Here is a 23,819-nt window from a genome sequence, read left to right as displayed (position 1 = left end):
TATTTCCTGTTATTAAATGCCCTACAATCTGCAATTCTATAGTTTGGTTTTTTACAGTAGAAACATAGAAGCTGCTGTTTGTATTGCAAATACTTGAGGTTTAGTTTTGAACATGAGAATCGGTAAGGTTAAAAAGAATGGCATTGATTGGAATAAACAAGTGTGTTGATTTAAGTTTAAACCGTGAGAAACTAAGTAATTACATTTACGAAATGATCTCCTAAATTACTGATAAAAGATGTAAAATTAAAGGTAAAATCCGAATAGAACAATGTGCACAAAACTGTGGAGACTGATTTTCTTGGCCACAAACACTACGCTGACACTTTCTTTCCTTTTTGATGGTCTAAATCTTGAATATTAGGAATTCTGGTTTAGAGTTCAAATCACCACAAAAGTAATCATGCTGTTTCTTGCTTACTTATTCCGTACGATTTTACCGGGAATGCTGGTTTACGTAAAATTGGAAATAAATTACAATTTTGCGACACTTCATTATATAACTTGATATAAGTATTCGAAGCACACGATACACGTTACTTAATCGTGAATACTTCGTTTGAGTTCGACTGTCCTCTCATAATCCACCCTTAGGAAGTTTGTTGTAATGGAAAAATTGCCGATCAATAAGTAAAACTGATTTTTCATTTACTTTAAACATAAATTCCAATTTCACATTACCAGACACAAAAAGGTGCCATAGTTTTTAATCCGATCGACGCTGTTTAATGTTCTCTTAATTGCCAGTGCATGAGGGTAAGAGTATGTACATTAAATAGCAATTTGTTTCATGCAACTGCAACAAATAGACAATCGACTGCTATGCTACTGAATATTATTCCATTTTGTCGCCTTTTTACCTTACATATCTTGCCAATATATATATACTGCCAAAAACGGTCGGGTAAATTGCAAAGCTAAAGGAAATGTGGTAATTATACTGTTAGGTACCCAAGCGGTCAAGCCCGTGTCATATTTTTACATTTAAAAGTTTAGAGAAAAATGGGCTAATTTATTTAACCATAAAATGTTTAGGCTTTTGACTAATACGCTCCTTAAGTGTTTGCAGTCGTGATAAAACTGAAATATAAACTTTCATAACGTCGTACCTACTTTCTAAATTGAGATAACTTTTTAATTGAAATAAATGACGCAAGTAACAGAGAAAGTGATTGCTTGCATTAGAAATAATAAATTAGAAATGTTGGTATGCGTTAAAAGGAAGTTTAGAGCAGCTAGAGTTTAAAACAGGACAGCAACAAGGTATTGACAAGTTCAATAAATTTCCTCTTTTACTTCAAAAGGCATCATATCCGACACAGTTCAGGTTGCCATCAGAATCAAAAGTAAATAAACCAACATCGACGAAAGATGATTTATCAACCTGGCGTACAACACAAAGTTTTTAAACATATAACTTTTGAAAGACCACTTAAGCGCATCCTTATTTCCGCATGGAAGTAGATCTAATCAGCGGAGTTCCGAAAGTTTTCGTATTACATTGCGAGTTAATACTAACCGACCATATTTTCGTCATAACAATTGCTGTAAAGGTAATATTATGTCATTTTGGGTACGATAAAACGAAAGTTACTATAGAATCTAGTAAGATAATAGAGATATATTATTTGTGTTGTTTTCACAACTGCTTGTTTCTTTGAGTTTGCTCTATATCTTATTAATTATTTTCGTGTTTACTAAAACTGGCTCACAAAGAAGGGAGGTAGGTATCAAGCAGCTAAACAATATCGATTTGCGTTTATTTGAAAACAAAACCGGAATAGGAAATTGTTTATTAAGAGAAGTTTTTCCATATTCGAAAAGAAAATTCGCTTTCTCCAATTGAGTTGACTTGAGTAAAATTACCTCGTGGTCAGTCGCTCGCCCAAAATGCAGTCTGCAGTTTGATTGCATTTAATTTTAAGATTTTTTAGTTTGAAGCATGCGTGTAAAACACATACTAGTAAATAAAATGGTTCAGATCAATATAGACAATGAGCGACAAAGGGACGGACGGACAGAAACTTCAAACGACCAAAATTTAACCTTTACCATTGCCTACCTATTACTGAAAACGGAATTCGAAATTTCGAAACCGTTATACTAGTATTGACAAAAATTTAATTAGCTAGATCTTTAAACATTGTCTACCTACAAGGATGCGGCATTCACAAAAACTGTATACTCAAAGATATTACTCAAGGGAATGCATTAGTAAGAACCAATTTTCTTAGCTCATCATCAGAACAAAATAAGTCCAACAGTATTAGTGCGTGTTTTAAACATTGATTTTGAGCAGTCAGCCTTTTGGCTGTTAAAACGGCGTCTAAGCACTTTATCTGCATCCGGAAGAATAATAATTTGAGTTGTGTGTTGCCCAAGCAGTTTATTGCACAGCGAGGCATTTTATAAGACTCTCTTGTCGTTAAAAGTCTTCCACCATTCATTTATTCATTAAATTCAACAACTCAACTAAAAGCGCATTTAGTCAATCACTCAAAATAAGGGCACATTCAACGAAACAACCGGACGTTACATCAGCTGACGCTTTGGCGTAATCGGCGCTGGAAAAAGTTTAAACAATATTATTAAGACATATAGGGACTGTAGGACATAGGTTCCCACATTAAATTTAAATTTCTCTACAAAACACTATTTTTTTCCTGGATTTAAAGTGAGTAAAGTGAAACTATCAAGTGTTAGAAACATTTTGTTGTGACTTTTCAAATGTTTTTAATAAATTAACAAATTTCGATGATATGCTAATCAGAAGAATTCTTTTTTCATCGACGGAAATTTATTTTGAAGGTTTCTATGGGGAAACGGGATTGGATTATTAATTTGAAATAAAGTGAACGATTGATCCGTCGATGCAGTAAATGTGATTTTGAAAAGGTAAATGTATAACAAGCTTTGAAACTTTAATTACGGGTAATTCGTTTTCGAACCCATCGGCCCCTCATTATACTCAACTTCCACCCGCCATGAATTCACAATTTTCAGCAAGACCTTTTAATTGCACAGGTGCGAAGTGAACAAGGCGTAAGTATAATTAAAGCAAAAACGTAACCTCAATATAAATTTAACCACAAACCTTCCTAATATTTAAAAAAGTTTACCTTGGGCGAATAAAAGTGTGTAACTCCACGAAAGCTTTCTTATCTGTGTTTAACAAGCAGATTAGTATCAAATAAATGGTGTGTTCTCCGATATTAATATGAAAGTAAAATATTTACAGTAAAAAGCTAAGGGTAGGATTTCACTTTGTTCGAGAAAATTGCTTGCATTAATTTTCTTAATAAAAAAAGTTACTTTAATCAGAAGTTTTAATCGAAACATTAATTTTCCGTTGTAATTACGTGCCGGTATAGAAATTGATCAACTCGTTCTTTCAGTAATTGATAGCAGCTGAATACATTTTCTGTTTTGCATACATAACAAGTGGCAATTTGCTAGATTAGATGCAAGTGATCAATGCAGTGTTTCCCTACCTACGCTTTACTTTGTGGAACCTAAATTCATACTTTGGAAATAAGTAGGTATACCGTGGGGAACCACCTTCCATCTATTGAAAATGGATTATGATTAACTCCAAAAGAGACAAGGGTGTTGTTTTTTAATGCCCTGTTTGCTGCGGAAATCCGTTTTGTGTACAATTTGTTTAATGAAGCTAATTAATTTATTTGAAGTTACTATCTTATATTTGAATTAAAATCAATAGATGTAATTTGCAAAGTGGTTTTAAGTCCTTTCAAAGTTCACCATGAATTGAATCCATGAGGCGCATACATAACTCCTCTAACCAAGTTCTTTGACGTATAACGTCTTTGTTAGTAATGTAATGATAATTCCTGTCTTGTCGCTTTCATGTCAAGATTTTCCTTGTAGGCCCATTTTCACTTCCGACACAATAATTAGTAAATCGATGTTCTACTTTATTGTTGTGTGATATAAATAGATTCAAGCATTGACTCGGAATTATTAATATTTGTTTGAATAAGGTACAGGTAGACGATGGTTTAATTTGGGAACTATTTCGGGTAGGTAATAATATCCATTGATTACTTTAACTTCTCCTGTCCAATTTTGAGTGTATGTGTATGTTAAAAGAGCAGAGGCACATGAAGCTCACTACAAACTAAAATTCAATCCAAAATAATACAAGATGAAAAATTGTGCTTCGAAAAGTATATTTTGTAACTACTGCGTAAAAATAAATGTTTGATCTCTACCTAGAATTAAGTACGTATATGCGACATCATACGAGTTTTATTATGATTAGGTTTCATGGGTATAATCGATACTTTGAACATACACAGATTAATGTATTTTACCCAAAATCGTCATTAAACCTTCATTTTCATGTCTACTTTCCTTTTATTAAATTTATCGGTTAAATTTAATTAAAATCTGAAGAATCAGATTAAAAAGAAGTTTTTCTTTTCTCCTGTTCGGTTATGTATTAGGTATAATGAGCAAAACGATTATTTTTACAATTTAATAAAGTTGGCTTAATTAATTTGATAAACCATTTAATAATTAAACTGGTATTTTTTACTTAATCATAGGTTATTTTTTATCGTTAAAGAATAATGGAAAACACCCTTTATGTAAAAATCCAATATAGCCCTAATTTTATAGAAAAAATTTCAGTATTACCATGATAAATATTTTTATAAAACGGTTGTTTAAAGTTTTTCTTCAATCAAATTTTATTTGACGCCAAAATGGCAAAACTTTTACAATTTAAATTATAGCAACATAAACCTAAAGTGAGTTTTTCTCTTCTTTTCTTGAGTCTTCGCCTCATCCACATCACTCCTGTTCTTTCCATCACCTTGCAATTCCATAGCATGTGTTTGATATCCTCTTCCTCCTCTCCACAGAGTCTACATTTTCTTTCTTCTTCTTGTCGCCATTTTTCCTTCCATCTCTTCTCTTTTCCACATCTGGATCTCGCCATTATTTTAATATTATTCCTTCCCTCTCATAAATATTGTAGTAACCATTCCCTTACGAGATCCTTGTAACTACTACTTCCGCTAGTTCACTTTCAATTCTTTTTCCATATCCATTTCTTTAATAATATTTTTCTCTTTGTCCTTCTTTTACCTCTTATTAAGCCTTACCGTCCTGCGTTCCGACGCTATGCTTATCTTCTCAATTTTTGTTCCTTCCTCTAACATACAATTTGGTGGCTTTCTGATTAGCCCTAATATCTTCTTTGTATTCCTTCTAGTTAATCTCATTCCCTCCACTTCCGTTCCGTATATAAGCACCTCTCTCACCATTGCATCGAACAGGTATTTCTTTGTTCTGAAGTCTCCTACTCCACACACTTGTGTCATCGCTACCACCCCGTTTTTCATTAAGTTCTCTTATTGGCGCATTTGCCATAATGAGAGTAAGAATAGAAGGGAAGGAGTCTGAAGAGCTTTGGACATGTAAAGGACTAAAATAGGGAGGCCCATTTATATTATATAATTATATATTAGTTCAATTGTATTTAATCTCTTCTTAAGAGACATGTAAAAAGTATTAAGAGTATTAAGACCCCGAAGGTCAAAGAATGTTTCAACTTTTCAGGAAAACGGGATTATTCCCCGTTGCGAAATTTACCATTATATAAGGTCACTTCTTTCTGGATCAGTATAGCCGAATTATATTCAAAAGTAATTGACGCGTTAACTGGACGCGTTTTTTCGAAAATCTACCCATAAATAGTCAAATTTCATTTTCATTGTGCCGCCCTGTGTGGGAGATAATGAAACATCTGGCTATTGCGTCAATGTTTAAAATTTTTACGATTTCAAGTAAAACAAAATAAGTGAAGCGTTCAAAATTTAACGAGAGGAAAAGGGTACTTTGCGGATTAATTAAGAGAGATTGGTGGTCAGCGATCTGTGTCTGATTCTTAAGTCACCAAAAATGAAAACGAAATAAACATTTAAAGTATAAAAAAGCGTAAAAGCATCATGAAAAAAATAGTACATGAAGTTGAAATTTATTTTCCCCCAACCGGCGTGAATATAAATTTTCTCATTTGTACAAAAACGAATAAGTTGGGCTTTAAATATTGCATTCATGCATCCTCGTAGCAAATTCCTTGTAATAAAACAACTACGAGTAGTATATATGTAAGTGTAAATAATAGAATCCTTTCAGCGTGGTCTCAGAAAATTTACAGCAGCCTTGTCACCTTCATTCATAAAGCGCGGTTTCGCTTTTAATTATACCGAAATAGATGTAGGTACATCTGCTATTTCGGAAGCGTGCTAACTTTTATCTGACATTTAGTAATTGAGCGATGATAAAAACCATAAATCACGACACGTGGGGCTATCTCTCTACTTTCAGCTTTTGGATCAAAAGTATCCATATGTCACTGACATTAAAATGAACTTTTACTTTAATAAACTACACGGTTACTGACTTCACGTTTTTATAAACTAAGGGTTCTGTATTTACAGATCTGTTTCTTGGAATGCAGAATATTTACTGACGAAAAACACTAATAGCTAGAAGATCGCAAGTAAACGCTAACGACCCACGCTTGGTTGAAGTACGGAGGTAATTTAAGTTTGCATTTCTCCAATAGCTAATTGCAAGGAAAGCTCGCGAAATGTACTACTATTTCTGTTACCGGTAACTTTACAAACATTATTTGACTAAGAAAACCCTCTAAAGAGGTATATTTGTTTATGAAATGAAACAAAAATATTTATATATTTTTAGAATTCCACTATCGCCCGAGGCGTTTCTCGGTTCCCGACAAAGGTGTTTTTTGTATATCTATACACGCAATGTGATGTAGTTTTTCTACACCCAGAAATGTGGCAGTTTATGTTTTATTGGCAGCTGCTGCATCACATCAAACGAGTAAGGATTAAAGAACCATCGCTACTTGTTTACACATATTACAAGTTTTCTAAAGAAACTACCCCACTCATTTGTTCATTTCACGCTTCAAAGACTCAATTGCTTCCAGTTGCTATTTTATTGGTTATTGAACCCGTAATAGCTTCATCTCCATTTGTTTAAATCATTTGTTTAGTAGGTAGTTCATGTGCCCTTGCTGTAGGATAAAAAAGGTTTTAGCTGTGAAACTTTCAGGTCTCTAATCCGACATGTTCTCGATGCTCTAGTGAAGGTAGGTACTTATAGAAAACGCCGTAAGCTGTAGCTCCGAATGTTTTAATTCATACCGAACGACTATAAAATACTATAAAATAACCACAATTCAAATGTTTTAAGTGATTGTCACCGAGGCCTAGCAATAGCCATCTTTGTTTGATTAAATGAAATGATATTATTTACACATTTAGTATATGCGGTGATATTCATTTAGAAGTAGGCATAGGGAGTTGTGTCTTGGGTGTATTGTTTTCCCTATGACAAAAATTCTTCTAAAGGACTTCTAATTTTTTGCAACCTAGTTAAATACCTAGTCGACTATTTGTGTAGGTGGCATTGGAATTTGGAAGACGACGATATTTCGCTGTAAACAAAAAAAATTAGACAGGATCCCTCTAAGAAATTTTTCTAAGAAATTCTTCATAACTTCCGTAATTAATCCAAAGTTAGTCAAATGCAAATTATTGGAATTTTATAAAAGTAAATTATTATCGGTAAAATCAGAACCATTTAAATGAGGTTTTGTGGTTAAACAACAGATTATTTAAGCAAATTTGCGGCAAAACGAAACTACCCGGTTGTTTAATTTCCATCCTGTACGGTCCTATACATTCATGAATCAATAAAATCAATTACTAGCGAATACCAAATTTGTGATGTTATTTATAACATTAATTGGGAAATTGTCGCGAACTCACATTGTACTCGTTTTGACAGTATCTCCTTGAGCGCTAGGACCAAATGTACGTTGTGGTCATCTTGACGCTACAACCCCAAGTGTAAGTGTTCCTAATAATTGCTATGCACTCATTTTTAATTGCTATTTTTTTTACTGCAAGCAACACATTGGGGCCCTAATTTCTCCATTCTCCAAAATTATGATATTAGGGGTAGATATGCCACATAAAATTTATAAAAGCGTTAAAAATACTTTTTAGTTATCTCCACCACCAGAACCAGAAGATTATCACATAGTCATTCTGTCCCAGCATAAGATAGGGACGGAAGTAAAGTACAAGAATTAACATTTACAAATGTTTATTTAAAAAAATGTATATTTACCAAATACAGATTGGTTTTACACAGAGACACATTGTATATATTCCATAGGTATAGGCTACAGCCACTAAATCTGTGCATAACATATGTGAGGGAGATAGCCAACAGTAGGATACCGATCATGCGCACTGGGTACACTTTAAATCCTCAATGATCTTGTATGTTAAATAATAAATGTGTTTTATAATTAGATTTATGAATATGATAATGAAAATACTGGTTTAATTCCCCACAGTTTAGACCAATTACAATACACAATATGAATAATAGAAAAAAAATGATCAAAATATAAGCTTATAAAATATGCAAATAGACGCTTCTGGATTATTATAATTTAGTATCCAATAAGGCACTAAGACCATATCAATAGTGCGGAAAGGGTTATAATTAATGTCAATATTGCTATTGAGTTAAGTAGAGCACATGTTAAATTAATAGGTGAATTATGGGAAATATTTAACCCAGTTTTACAATGAAAGGTGTACTTGTTGCCAGACAGATCCAGGAAATAGATGTCGAATCTGAAAATACAAAAAAAATTATGATTTTTAGAGAAAAGGTGCATAATAAGCCACATAAAATTTTCAGTGGTATAAAAAAAATGATTTATCACCACCACTAGAACCAGGAAGACTGCCCATTTTATCAAAGCAGCACCTGGTCTCTTAGTTCGAGACACATCCAGCAAATAGATGTCGCCTCTGCCAATACCAGAAAAAAAGTTATGATGAAAAAGTGCATAACAAGCCACATAAAATTAACAACATTTATAAATGAAGTATAAAGTAACAAATAGATTATGTCTTAATGGAAACGAGAAAACTTGGTAGATGCATCATCGGTCACTAATAAAAGGCTCTTTTGTGTTTATAGTCTCTGCTCTGCAACAGTCCTAGCTCATACCTGGTAAAAAATACAAGGCTGAATCGAATATAAACGAGACTATGGTCCTGCACGCGCAATATTCAAACTTCACAGTACCGCACTGTAGTTTGACGACTTATAGAGGTTCACAGGCATTCAACAGTCATTGAAATTGCAAATAAAGTCGGGATAAGTTATGATAGAACTAATAGACAAGCATTTTTAGCAAGAGAATATGTAGACAAATAACCTGTAATTGTTGTTTTAATGTATAATTAAAAAATATTAAAAATAAAGTGTTGTTTATATTTGATTCGCCCTCGTATAAAAAAATCCTTTTGTGCAAATGTGATCTATAAATGGTTGCGCATCTATAGAAATTATTTTTAAATTTACGGTGTAAATAGATAAATAATTATTTTAAATAGAACACCCTGTATATTTTTAGTTGTTTAGATGTCATTTGCTAACCCCTACATTGAAACCTAGTTACTTTTTGTTTACTGTCAATATTACCATTTTATTGATTTTTATCGATTATTCCCCATATGCAAGCCTCATTTTTATGAATCGTAGCGAATCTCTTTTGAAATTCACCTTTTTAATTAAACTTATTTTTCAACGAAATAAGGAGCACACTTGCAATTCATTAGTGACACTTATTTACTTTCGGACATTCTTTTGTTTTTTATTATCACTGCTTACTCCGGTGCATTTGTGAAAAATATTAAATAACCTAGAGACTAGGTGGTTTCGACACAGGGCATCCCTTACAAAAATTGAACACAAAAGACTATCGAATAACGAAATCGGAATTCGAAAATCTTACCATTTCTTTGTGAACAACCTGTGTCACTAAATCCAACTTTCTCGTTGTCAAAATGTTGCCCTTTACTAGGATTAATATTAATACACAAATATATTTATTGACTTCAAAAAACAAGGGAACTACAATTTATCAAAATGAGGCTTCCTTATGGGGAATTACTCGGAAGAAAATTAATTGGATGGTAACATTGACAAAAAATCAAAAGGTGACTGTTTTAATGTAGAGGTTAACAAACGACATCGAAACAACTAAAAATATACAGGGTGTTCTATTTAAAAAATCAGTTATTTAATTACATCGTAAGCACGCAACCATCTACAAGTATAATTGACATTGCACAAACGGTTTTTTAAACAGTTTTTACGAGGTATGAGCTAGGAAAGACGCATTGTTGGCAGGACCCTGTATAATGAAACGCAACAAAATGCAGAGAAATTTTGGAAATAAAGATATTGAATACTTTGAATTCTTTGATTGTCCTGTCGTCTTGTAATTTTTACTTTTCAACCCTCTGCAAATTCCGTCTCATTTTCTCAATGATTTTTTTACGATTTAGAGAAATATGCTCTCAACTGTGTGGTTCACGAAATGTGGAAGGTCTATTGTAAATCAGAGGTTATGAAAACACATTAAATCGTTGTAAAAATTAGTTCAGTTCTTACTCGCGGTTAAGCGGTATCTTTATCGTCTTGTACAGTAAATATCCACGTATTTGTAAAACATAAAATCCCCTATAAAGGTTGGGAATATCATAAAATGAACCAATCGATAAATATTTACGATTTTTGCACAAAAATGCACAAATTCCAAATTTCTCGGTCTCTAAGCTCTTACGCAATATTGAATTATGATGTCTACCTATTTCGCTAGTTTCCTTGTGTAGTTAACCGAAAGAAATGGATTACGTATATAATGAATTGCTCATAAACAGTTTATTTCGTTTTATGTATAAAACATTATTTTCAAAACGCCATTGTTTCGCAGTTATTTATTTTAATAAATGCTCTATCAAAATTCATGAATGACCGCCGCATTGCTATGGAAGAAAATTTATATATTGGAAGGAACGCTTATGGGCACTATATAAGAACACGCTCATACATATAATTTACTGATAGAAATCTAAATCACTTTTAAATTTTATGCATTATTGACTAGCTGTACGCCGCAGGAGTGTGCTTTATAGAAATTTTCAATATCGTCACGTACAATATTAAATTTAGCACTTCTTTTTCTGATTCGAGGCAATTTTTTCTCCTAATAAATTAGGCTCATTCAAAACGTCGATGTTTACATTTAATTGAAGTTTCCGCGAAACGAAAATACATGTATAAATACCGGTGTATTTCTTTTGATCCTGCACAAATAAAAGAAAAGGTTTCAACGTAAATGCTATTCCGTTTTTTCGCTATTGTGTATTCTGAATGTTGGTTCCTTTTTATATTACACCCAAAGGTTAGGAACGATGTATTTAATATAACGTACGGTATTAATTTTAACTGTTTACCTTGGAAATCTTCAAGAGTAAAACAAATATTAAACGAGGTTTAGGATATTGTCTTGGTTGATATATATTCTAATGGATCGACGACACAAAGGTCTTTAATATTGTTATCTGCGCACGTTCAAAAACAATTTGTATACCCTTCACATAAATCTGCGGACGTGAATATGAAGTGGAAGTTGTAAAAGTATATCATGTCGAAAAACATCTCTAGGGCGCTTGTTAGATACACGCGAAACAAAAATTGACTGTTGTTTTTTTGCGTGTGCCTTTAACGCGTGCCTTACTAATCACAAATTCGCAACTTCTTGTTCTCCCGCACGTTCTTTTAGGTGGTTATGATGACTAAGGCATTCGTCCTATAGCAAGTTTCTTCCCCGGGGTAAAAATGTATATGAGGTTTTTTTAATACAGAAATACCTTTTGGGTGCATTAACCCTATTAGATTTCTATTTTATTTATTGGTAGGGAGAAATTTAAAGCCAAGACTGTAAATTACATCAGCTGTTTTTAGGTAGGCAAGTGTAAGTACTTACTTTCAAAGAAAATTATAGAATACGTGAGATAATTAGACACATTTTGTCAGGTCCTAATGACGAATTGCGTACATGTGTAATGGACATACGAGGTATTGTTTAACAACAAGTTGTTATACAACACTGAAATGATCTTAATTAGAAATGTTTCAGTTTCAGGCCAGCTGTTCTCAGAGACCCTTATTCACATTGTTTAAAAGTATGGTACCTACTACCGTCTACCGCTAACCTGCATAAACAGTAAACTCTCGAGTAACTTATATAAACAACGATTAATTGTTGTATTACAGACCAGAGAATAAGTTTTACTCAATTATGAAATATTATTAATAGAAACAGAAGTGTTTTCTTGTAGAGGATAAATCCCGTTTTAATTAAGCAATTTTCCTTATCTTCTATCGGACAACTTGTTTACATTATCACGTCTAAACATGTCCAGCTCTTGAGGGTGCTTTGCATAATAGACTTTCCATGCACTAAAGAGGTATAACTATATTATAAACGTAACAAGTTTCAAAAGTACTACTTGAAGCATGAGCTTGTGGAAATTCCTACCTTGCTAACCATAGAAGGGCATGTTGTGAGAGCATACACATTTTATTAGAGTTTGTCATTTAAATTAGTTAAATGGAATAAACTTCATCCTACATGCTTGAGTTGATGTGATATTTAACTACCTAACGAGTCAACACTTCGCATGAATTATTTGCGTCTCCCCGCAAATTCGCTCCGTATACAAAGGTGAAATTTTACTACCTATTTTATTAGGATGAAGACAACCATTGAATATATGTTTTTTATTTTTACACCATTTAAATTAATTAATTAACCTATGGTGTAGAAAGTCAACTACTTTTATTCGAGTCTTTCGAAACTGGGCTTTGCCCCTTTAAATCGAGTGAGAACTGTCTGAATAATATGGCTAATAGTTATTTATTACCTATATAAGACGATAAAGGGATATTTTAACCATTGAGTGAAATATCGTTAGTTTCCCTTTATCGTCGTGTATAATACAAAACTTTATTTTATAGCAGAAACCGTATAAATCATTGTCTAAATTTAATTTAGACGTCAAAAATAGCAAGCTTAGGTTCTGCCGTCGCGGTCGTTTCCATATGTTCTGAACGTCAGTTGAAATAAGGACAGATGTCATTACAATGCATAATCATCTGTTTCATTTTATATACCCTTAAAGTGATCACTATGTCTACCCTCACGGTTAAAGAGCGACTTAGCCTACTCATTCAAACATATTAAAATGTCAATTTAATATCTGCTATAAATTCCATGCTGTATAGAGTACTTACTCAATTGTTTTTATTTATCACCCACCAAAATGTTATATCCACATCGCCAATTCTTTAAGGCGAGCATACTTTCATTTACACATTTACAAGATGGTAGGCAACAAGGACACCACTTATGCACCACACTAGGGACTTCTATACTAAAATTTAAAGAAAACTCTCAAAACGGAGTAACTGTAGGTAAACGTTTCTAAAAGATTTCAGGATGGTGTGTAGAAGTAGAGAACAAAACGAGATTAAAGCGTAAAGTACACCTTAAAGGGTGTGGAGGGAGAGTGAAACACCTGAAGTAGAAGTCAAGCATGACGGAGAATATTCCAATTATTAAGTCAATCTGGGTCATTTTTACGAAACCAACCCAAAGTTGGTTTGTGTGAATTTGTATCTTCGTGTTGTTTTTCCTTTTAAAAATGTGGTAATTGCGTAATTCCTGTTTAAATTTGATTTCTTTTGTAATTTATTTAATTTAGATAACGTAAGGCACATCTGGTCTAGCATCTGGTCGTTTGCGAAAGGAGTTTTTATCAGGTGAAATGTAAATAACGCACGTGTTTGAGTGTGAGTAAACCAAGCAGTTGTCTGCTTAGTGAAACCATAACCGCATACAAATGCGTCCGTCTGCATGGACCTTTAAAGGTTTGCCTATCATTACAAGTCAAAAGTACTGTCCCAGCAGCCATCGAAAATTTCTCATCTTATTGATCAAGATCCGGTTTAATAAAAAAAGCTTAGTTTCCTGAAGCTGTGAGCGAGTGTTTTTGTGTCTTTGATAAGTGAGCCCGAATATCGCAAATCTTGTACGACCAGATTATTTGAATTATTGAGAAAAAAGTAAGTAATTCTAAGATTTCCTTAGTATTTACAATAGAATTTATAGTCCCAAGTCAAAATTTGCACGTGAATTGCGTGTATTTTTCATTCAAAACCGCATTAATCATGTGCAATATACTTTAATATTTTTTAAAATAAACTGAACCACGTGTACAAATATAGCGGATGTCATTAGTGAAGAAAAAGAGATTGTAAAGTATTGCTCTTTGATATTTCAAGATAAAGCCGTATTTTACAATGCCAATGACATATGTTAAAAGCTTTCACTTAATTTAAAAGCTTTACATGCTCCTCTTTCACGAATAACTTTTTTGTCATCTTACAGAATTTTTAAAGGACATTTAAAATTCATTAATTGCGGTACAGGGTAATAGTACACACGTTTGGCGGGCGTCCAAGAAACATAATTATTTTGAATATGACAAGGCAAATCTCTAATACGCGCCCCGAATCTGTTTATTCCATGCGCATTTCCTGCAAATGAAGCTTGTAAAAAAAAGGTAAACTATTTGCGGAGCTCTAAATTTTAAAGCAAATTTACTAGATAAGTAAACTCGGTCCTTCCGAATAAGAGTAGGTAGTACTAAATTAGACCTTGCGCAAGGAAAATATAAAAAATTTCTAATTTAAGGAGTGAGTACGGATTTTCAATCCAATTTAACTTTGTTCTGGTACATAAGATATATGAAAATGTTATTAAGAATAAAGGCATTGTAAATTACGTAATAAAGTGGAAAATACGGCATGAATTTACAATGCATCTCTTTCACAGTGAGAAATTAGTTTACTCTGGTGTGTAATTTAATATTTGAATTATAACTTCTGCTTTCATTAAATAAATAAGATGCGGTTTTGTTTACAACTGGGGGTAAGAATTCAGATGTAATGTTTCCGCCTTACATTGTTAACCAAATGGAAATGAGTATAATATGCCATTATTTTCGTAACACTTTCAAGCAAGACTATTCTTGCATGCAGAAGGTTTAAACATTATAAATATTAAACATATGCCCTTTTTATTCATGAAATCTTACTTTCTGCATATTTGTCGAATGCCAATCTTGATCAGAACAGGAGGTTGAGATTAAATCAGTCCGTCTTGAATATATGGGAGAAGTATTATATTTTTTTGTAAAATTATTCAAAAATTTCCCACCGAAATCGATTTACAAATTCGGATTTTGTACATTGATTCCTGTAGTTAGGATCAATCCAAAATTTATCTTGACTCAGATGCAAAAATCCAAAAGATCCAAATATTTTGAACACTGTAGTTACAGCACGGAAAGGCAGACGGAAAAATTTGTAATGTCGAAAAATTAGGCAACCAAATTTTTGAGACAATTGGCATGATTTTCCAACAAAATGAGATGCGCTATTGCGACCTCCTTCTCTGTCAGTTAGTTTGTCGTAAACTACCTTTACGATTTTTCAACCCCGTTTACTTTACTTTATGACACCTAAGACGAGAAAATTCCAACAACAACAAAATTTAGGAGAATATAAGAGTATGTAGTAAGAACCTTTTAGACCCTTTAAGAGATTAAACTTCTATATAAGATCTTGATTCAAGGGTCTTTTAGAACTTTTACAAGTATTTAAGAGTTTTTTTTAAGGAAACTTAAGAAGAATCGTTGGGATTCCTCAAAACTATAAGGCTTTACAGTATCTCCAAGATCTTTAACTTTAAGATGTTTATAAGCCTTTATTCGAATTTGTCGGTTCTTTAGTTTAGAGTCTGCTAGTTTGAGCTCACCATCAGGCTACGTGAATATTAATTGCGATTATCTAGAGCGATCCGACTTGTCTTAAAAAAATCGGATAGTGCACGAAAATGATTTGGATTTAGAGACTGAATTGTGTAAAAGTTACGAGAGACTCAACAACTTTTCAAACACAACCGTTTCTTTGCATTTGGATGAAAACTAGAATCTACAGAGGAATTTATATTTCCTGAATAAGTGAAGCAACTAATTAATAATTTGAAGTGACTTGTGTAACAATTTGGCATCTTACCAATGGCGTACTTAGATAGTTTATTACATACTTGCAAATTACTGCATTCCAGTAAATATATATTTAGTAAAATTACGAAGTGTTTACTTACATATAAATAAGAGACGATTCACAAAAAAAATTGAAGGGGATAAACTTTGCTTCGATAGTAAATACATACCTACATACATTGAAGCATCACTGCAGTAATATAGAAAAACAAAATCTTTGAAAAGTAGTTGTTCACTTACAGCTGAACCTTATACCCCTATTAGGCAAATATTATTTAAATATGCTCCGGATATACTTAAATAGGAACGCCCTTTAAGGATTCAGTAAATGGAGGAAACCTTAAATATTGGTGCGAATATCAGAAATCGAAAATCTAGAGGATGGAAATTCAATAAGTATATATAAGACCTCATCCGTCACCGCTCATCATAAATATTAGAAACCTAAAACTCAGCTGTAACACGTCGAAGAACTTTTCAAGATCATGTAAATTTCACATGACGAATCCAGCCGAAATGTGAACACGTAAACGTATTACTATTTGTTTATAGGTACCGCTAACATAAAGGTATAAATGACTACCCATAGATACTCTTGTTTATACTTTTACGATTATGTATTTTTGAAGTAGTAATAAAAAGCTTCGTTCGGGCGTTAAAGTCAGGTTAAAGTGCGTAATAAAAAGTGCCCAACATTTATAGTATAATCAGCAACGTCCATGTCGAAATATTATGTTTCCACTATTTTCCGGAGTATCGTATAACCTCGAAAACGTGCCAGTACCCGAGCAGATTGATATAAAGCGTACAAGACTGCAATACTATAATTATTAAGTATATACACCAGGGAAATTAAAGCAAATGAAACTAGTATACGACGTAATCCGATATTGCATTTGACTGTGGTTCGTCTCAGAAACAAGGGAGGTTAACCTGGATAGAATTCGACAAGTAGGTAATCCTGTATAATACGATTAACAAGATGCATTTTCCCGTGTTCCTAGATATTTTGTCGTAATGGCGACATTGTTCTACGACAATATCATATCAATAGTAACAGAAGACAACAACTGCAAAAGGAAATGTAAACCATTTGTAGCATTATACGAGTGTTTGCGATCAAGGCACTGCCAAGTAAAAATAACGTAGCGAATATTCTAGAAATCTCGATAGACATCGAGGTGCCATGAAGGACTAATTATCGGCGAGGCGGGGGGCGGGGAGCCGTACTCTTGTACATGAGACGAAAGAACTAATACTTATTAATAGAAATGGGACGAATCAAAATAATCCTCCGACAAGGGCGGCTTTTTTTATCATATAAAAGTCTAAAAACAAGAGTGTCGCTGAATTGTAGGAAAATCAATCAATGGCACAAGAATATAAATATAAAATTCTAGTGAAAAGCACCGAACACTAAGAATAAATGAAACGCGAATTGGATCAGGAAGCGACGAAGCGTAAAACACTCGAGTATATAGTTGTCAATCAAAGATGGAGCAACAAGGGAGGTTAATGAATATTGTAAAGGAAGATGAAACTACACAGTAACAGACATAATCTTTATTGGTTTCTCTGTTTCAAAGTTGTATTTGAAGTATCATCTATACTCTACAGTACTCTAACGCGAATTAAAAGCCATACGTTCTGTATTGACGTTTAACAGCGCATAATCAATAATTACCAACCACTTACATTTTCCTCCTAATATCGATCGTAGGCGATCACGGGGAAACGTCAAAAATGGAGGAAGACGAAAACAAAAAGATGAGGTCAGGGGAACATGTTACGGGAGAATACTAAAGGGGAACGGTAAGAGACATGGACTGCCGTTATCCGCTCGGTATTGGTTGTTCGGATAAATAATATAGCGGTGGCTAGAGATTCCCAGAACACATATAAAATTGACCCTAAAAGGGGGAGGAAAATGTAAGCACACATAATGGACAGAAAACGCATTTACAAGTTGCTGGGGGTTAATAAATTTTCTAAAAATTATTGTATCCTTAGGAATATAATGGTACTTACACAGAGGACACTAAAAGCTTGTTCGGCAAAAAGTGGATAAAACTTTTTGACTGAGATCCTCAAAATAGCCAACGCATTCTACATCAGATTTCCGCAGGGGGTTGCGGCGTTAACAGATTTTTTCTGATTTATGATCGTAATTTCTATTCTCTCACTTGGAATAGGCCAGGTTGGATTGTCCTTATTCTCTTTAGGCCCGAGAGTACTAGAAACTGGAACGTTTCTTTGAAGGAAAAGGTCCAGTGTACCCTTCGGGATTTCCGTGCAGCTTTCATTACTTTCTCTAAGGTTTTTGATTTATTTATTTACAATTAACTAACAATAAATTTGTAACTTAGAGTGGATTAATTTATAACAGTAATTATTATTTATCTTACTCAATTTATGACATAATACGAGCGGAAGCTTAATACTTCACTTCGTATCGATGTTAGAACTCCATGCAGCACAATACAATTTTGCTCCGATCCTTCTCGAAACACGCCCGAAGGCTCTCGAATAACCTAGAGCAAATACGTCATGTTTCCCGAAAAGAATTCGTCACATCCGCCTTAGTTTCTTATCACCGATGACTAAATGGTTCATGGCGCCTCGGTGTCTTATCGGGATTTCTAGAATATTAGCAAACTATTTAATCAATTATTGTATTGCAAAATGCTTCATATTTGGAATTCAATCTTAGGGTGTCTACATCTGTAATTTTGTCAATTATGGAAACGCAACTTTATAATTTAAAACTTAAGCCGATTAGTCCGAAGCCAGATCATATCTTATAAGCCAGACCATCTGAAATAGTTCGTCTCGCACAGATCATTTTAGAATAGATATGGTTTCCGGTTTTCAAGCGACTGCAAGACGCCAGCGAGAGATCTAATTGAAAACAATGCATCTTTACGGTTGACGCAGAACAAATTGTTGGCGCAGGAGGTAGAGATCTGCCATTTGAAAGGGCACTAAGCTTTCAAACCATCTTGACGTACATTTTCAATACTTCTATTTGAATTAGCTCTATCCATGGAACATTTGCTTTCTACCCTTGCACAATTATTATTGTACGAGTATATCTGACGGCTTATGAAACCAGTATTAAAGGAAATGAAAACAAAAAAGTGTGACCGATGTCGCAATACAATGAGGCGGTAATTCCAAATTGAAAAATGTAAATTTTATAAAGAATGCTCTTTGTACCAGGAACGTTCAATATAGGACAAAACAAGATAACATACACACCGAGTAAAATTTGAGGCGCTTTCTGCCGTCGCCTAATTTTTTTAAATATACACGAAAATTTATTTAGCAAAGGTCACAGAAGGATTAAGTGAGAGTTAGTAATTGCATTGATTTTTCTTATTTTGCATAATAGCGTGATAGAAAAACAATAACTCTAAACCGAGGCGGCGATTAGTTTTTTACGCGAAGGAATAATAGAACGTCACTAATTGACGTCAACACTGAAATATTAAATTACTATAATTAGAATTAATTGCCATTCGAAGTGGAAACGTGAAATGACGAGTAGAAGGAAAACGTAAACTAAACAACCCCCACGCTAAGGTAAATAACTTATGCTATACACGATGTTCTAATCGTTAGAATTATGTAAATTAGTTAAAATATCTTCGTATGCATTTACTTTTGTGTTGCTCATTTGTTGAATTATACAGGGTGATACTTTAGACAGATTCAATGGGTCTCATACTAATAATCGTTTGTGGTGCTTAATTACTAATCCACCTTTGATACCCAAATATATCTGTTGTGGTATCAAGGAAAAGCGCGTTTTAGGAGTTTTCCAATAAGCGTCGTAAAGTTGTAAATTCTGAAATGTGAACTGTTGGAGGTAACAACATACTTACACGATCAGATTGGTTCCCCATTTTTAAATGTTTGTTTTTGATCGTGTGTTTTCACTTTCATGTAACTAATGAAAAGTAAAATTTACTTGGCTATTGGTGTCCACTAATGACTGGGCGCATATGCTAACACTGTTTTCGTTTTATTATTTGTTGCAGTAATCAATCAATAGGGATAATAAACTAATCACAAATTCAGATTTGCAGGCTATCATTAGTACTGGATATATCGATTTTAATTCTAAATAGCGTCGCCCAGCCGTGCTGTTGTTTATCTAACAAATGTGCTCTTGTAATTGTCAACAACGTGTACCCATTTTTTTTTATGGCAAACGCACGTGACTATGGGCGATATATCTTGCTGTATCAGGAGCGAGTTCGATGTAATGCAAATAGCTCGATTATTGTTAATTGAAAAATATTGTTTAATCAAGGTAAAAACGTTTGCAATTGCCGTAGCTTTAAATTTTTGGAATAGTTACTCACAAACGTTGGAGATGGTTCCCAATTAATTTTCTATAAATGTTTACAGAGAAGCTTATTTCAGCATTGTTCTATTTAATTCAATACCAATTTGTTATATTGAAAAGTTGATAATTCTTTTTCATAGTTTTGCATTTATCGGCATCAAATTTAGTTATTTTACTTTACCCGCGTTATCCGAATTGATTTCAATTAATTAAACGACCACTTTAGTTGAAGGGAGATTTTGATCAAAAACTCTATGAAATAAAAGTATACACCTCAAATTTTACTCCTTGTGAACTGAGCCTCTAAGTTCTAACTCCACTTGTATGTGGTGATCCATAACCGCATTTAAAAATGATCTGTTGAAAATGTGTAAAAAAAGTACCAGAAATACTGAATATTGTACTAATTTTTCAATTAGTCGCCAAAATGGCAAAACTGTTTACAATATAAATTATAAGTTTATAACCAAAGCTGATGCGATCTTTTCTTTTCTTTCCTTTAGTATCCTCCTCATCTACTTCTGACCTTTTCCCCTACTTTCTCCATTGTCCCTTCCACCTCCATATTTATTTTATGTTTTCTTCTTCCTCTGTCGTCATTATCGTGATTCCCCTATAATTTTTCACATAGTCTCTGTCGCCTCTTTTGAAAATCAGCACTAATTACTCCTTCCATTTTTCGGGTAAACCCCCTTCTTTCCATACCTTGTTTACTAGATACCTTATCCACTCCTTGATCCTATCTGTGGAGAAAACCCAAGCCTGCCCTGCCACTTTCCCTTTCTTTTAGTCTTTTTAGTTGCTGCTCGATCTCTTCTCTTGTTATCCCACCTCCTTCAACTGCATCTCTTCCTACCTCCTCCATAACCTCCGGTTTCTCTTGCTTTCCTTGTACTACCTTGATTATATGTTGTTTCCATTCCTCTAATTGCCTTTCCCTCCCACTTGTTTTATTTTTCTTTTTTTTTCTGTTTATCACCTGCCAAAAAACTGTTCTCTTTTTTCACTACCCGTATTTGCTCTTCTTATTTTTTTTCGTTTCTCCATCTTTCTTCTTGAAATTTTCTTTTGTACTTTTTTCTGTTCTCTCACCTCTTTCTCCTCTATTTCTCTTCTTCTTTCTTTTTTCATCATTTCTCTATATCGGTTGGTCTCTTCTGTGGGCTCTCTGTCCCACCACCTCTTCCTTTTTTTTCTCCCGTCCCCTTCAGTGATTTATTTGTTTCTACGTTATTGCTTTTTTTAATATTCTCCTTTATATTTGTTATGTATGCCGAAATGACAGGGTGTAAATAAAAGGCATAAATCAACGTTTTCTTTTATTCTTCACACGCCTTGTTTTGTTACGTACTCGTCGAAAGTCGGGTTGGGAGAGAGAGATTTTACTTGTCAACGGTCCGTACATGTTATCATTCTTTTATACCGGATGCGTCAACATAACAATATTATTCCACTCCTCCTCTGTACTCTCTCCTATTTCTTCTGCTTGTTCCTCTAGTCTCCCTCTACACAAATCCCCGTGTCTCTTGTTCATAACTGTATCTCCCTTCGTCTTTGCGTCTTTTTATTTCTTGATTTCCTTATCTTCCATTTTACATTCAATTCCGTCAGTTGATGATCCGATATACTTGTTCCTATCCTAAATACATTTATTCCTTCCAGGACTTTTTCATTTACTCTTGCCAGTACCACTTCTTCCTCTATTTTGCACTCTTTATCTTTTGATTGTCTTATCTTGTGTTCCTCTTCCCATCTCTACTCTTTTTCCTTTAATTCCTGTTCTTGCATTAAAATCTCCCCCACAAATTAGCCCCTGCTTCTCCCTTTCAACTACTAACCTTCATTCCTTCTCTGCTGTATACCTATCGTTATCACTTTTCCCTCCTTTTTCGTTTCATCCCTCCATTCCCTTGTCCCTTTTGTTTGATAATATGACTCATTTTGCTCTTCCCTTTATATTGTCTTTGTCCCTCTTCGCAAATTAGTTATTCCATTCATTCGGAATCCTGTTCTTTATTTTCTCCCAAATCTTTTCCCTTGATTGTTTTGAGAACTCCGTTTTCCTGTCTGTTTTTCGTCTAACTCGAGAACGAAGAAGAAAGAGCGATGTCGATTTCTACGAGTTCAAGGATCAGTACTATTGAATATGAGCCGGATCAAAAGTTTGGTTTCCGTATACTCAGGGCACAACTGCCTTCCGACACAACAAATTCTAACATTGACTTGAAATTCTATGACCCGAAAGATTCGAAGGTTTCAGTAAAATTCAGTAAAAATATTCTAGTCAAATCACTACTCAAATTTTGAATAAAACATTCGGATAAAAAAATTCGAATCATAGACATTTACTCAAATTAACCCAAGACAGCCGCGTTTATTCTTCATTCTTGCTGTTTCAGCAAAATCCACTTCTTCTAACAAATTCAACATCGTTATTAACCCAACGACACCCGAAATTCCTCTCCGTCGCTAGAACTGATAAAACACCTGCATCGCTTATGTCGCACTTTACATGTGCTTATGAAAAACCAATTAATTCTTGTCCGATAACAAGTTTTTATCAACACCTGACCAAATAAAACTTTAAACTCACGTAAAAATTTCGATTAAATGTTCCCTTAGGTACCCGTTTTAAATTTCTCTGCAAAACCAAATACAACAGCAGTTTCCACAAACATCCTGTTCGCTATTATTGACGACTTCAATTTATATTCACTGAAGCGACAAGAATATGCTTAAGGTATTAAATTATTAAGTTGCCTTTCAGATCATTAAGCCGAAATGATGGAAGCTGATACATTCTGGGGGAATGAAAGCACATAAAACAATAATACTATGGCATCCATTAAGAGACATTTTAGACAAAAAGCAGCTCAGCTTTATACAAAGAGATGTTAAGTTCCTCAAAACGTTGCATATCCGAGGACATAAATAAACAGTTCGCCCGCTTCATAAATCGGTTAACATTCAATTTAAACATCGCTTGTCCTCTCAAGTAATTTAATCAGCAACCCTTAACAACTAATCAATAATTCGTTTAATGAACGCTAATGTTAAAGACTAATCATGTCATCTCCTTAGAAATCTTCTACAGATATTAAAAACTATATCATTATTACCTATTGTATGTAAAATAATGGAAATTAACCTAATAAATATTTTCATGTAGAACATTTTATGTGCAAGTTAATGACTATAGAAACGAGAAGTACTATGCACAAATGGGACTTGCCCAAGATTCCTCATTGGCACCTCTAATTTACACGTTATTTGTGAACTATTTAGAATTCAGTGAAGAAACATTTAATTTTGTATGAAGAAATATTCCTTTAATCACGCTAAACATGTCGAATTTCATCTTAGAAATAGAGCACTTGCGGACAGTGATATTTTAA

The sequence above is a fragment of the Photinus pyralis genome, unplaced genomic scaffold (genome assembly GCF_008802855.1).
Source record: "Photinus pyralis isolate 1611_PpyrPB1 unplaced genomic scaffold, Ppyr1.3 Ppyr1.4_LG1, whole genome shotgun sequence".
Classification (NCBI taxonomy): domain Eukaryota; kingdom Metazoa; phylum Arthropoda; class Insecta; order Coleoptera; family Lampyridae; genus Photinus; species Photinus pyralis.
This window is presented reverse-complemented; position numbering follows the sequence as displayed.